This window comes from Chionomys nivalis, chromosome 7 (assembly GCF_950005125.1).
Source record: "Chionomys nivalis chromosome 7, mChiNiv1.1, whole genome shotgun sequence".
NCBI lineage: Eukaryota > Metazoa > Chordata > Mammalia > Rodentia > Cricetidae > Chionomys > Chionomys nivalis.
In genome coordinates this window covers 80286084-80287220 of record NC_080092.1, presented here as the reverse complement: position 1 = coordinate 80287220, position 1137 = coordinate 80286084, and positions in this window count along the sequence as shown.

The following is a 1137-nucleotide window of genomic DNA, read 5'->3' as shown; positions in this document are numbered from 1 at the left end:
TAGAGGCTATTAAAGCACTGTGGGTCTGGGGGGGAATAAGGGGTACAGTAGGGGTGAGGGACCTCTCCTAGTAGCCTGGTATACCCCTTGGCCAAGCCTTGTCTGTCCTCGGGGCTGGGTGAGGCAAATGGGGGAGAAAGGAGCATTTGAAGAGCTGAAGTCAATTTAATGATTTAATTCCATATTCACATAGCATCTTAGGAGTCTAGGACACAGGGTAGGTAATGGAAGAGCTTCTGCTTTATTGACACCGGGCTGTTTTGCTCCACAGGCAAGCTCTTGCAGGCCTCAGCCTCTGTCCCGCCATAATGTGGTTGTGATAGATGCCTCCTATACCCCAGCCTTCTGCGACCTAAGGCTTGCTAATCTGGGCTTCTTGTTGGCCCGTAGTGGGCCCACCCCAGCTCCTGTCCAGCTCCCCCCATGATTCCTTGCTGCTCCCAATCTTCAGTGACGCGAGTCGTGGCCAGCACCCTGGACGTGCTTTCGTGTCACCTGGGCTTTGCTCGGACTGTCCCTCTGGTGTGGGAAACACCACAGGAGAGAACAGCACCTGAGCCGGCGGTGGGGAGAGATGGTGTTAGCTAGGCCTGCTGGATGCAGTGGGATCCTGTATCCGTGGCTGATGCTTCCAGACAGGCATGCTGGGATCTCACTCCCAATGACTGGTGCTCCCTGTTGGCATGAGCTCAGGTAGAAACCAGGGAGGATGCTCATGTTCTCTCTAGCTGCCAAACACAGGGCAGAATGATCTAGAGATGCCAGGGAAGATGCCATGAGTACCACCCACCCCCAAAGAAGATGTACAGTAGCCATCAAGGAAGAATCAGTCTCTATCCCCGTAACAGACAGCAGGGACAAGGGGAGAGGAGGAGGCAGCAAAACCTTTACAGAAAGATTGAAGGTTAATTTCTAGCCGTGATTGAGCTGGAGCTCCGAGTTTCCCAGCAGCCTGGTCAAAAAGGGTGCATAGATTAATGTAGCATCAATGGCCTATTTTCATGTAGGCGTTTCTCACAACCCCGAGAAAGTCAGTTCTTGGAACCTTTGATTTCCTGATCTGTAAAATAGAAGTGTGTTATAGCTCGGTGTAGAGCATGAGTTTGGCTTGCGCCAGGCTTGGGAATCCGCATGCTC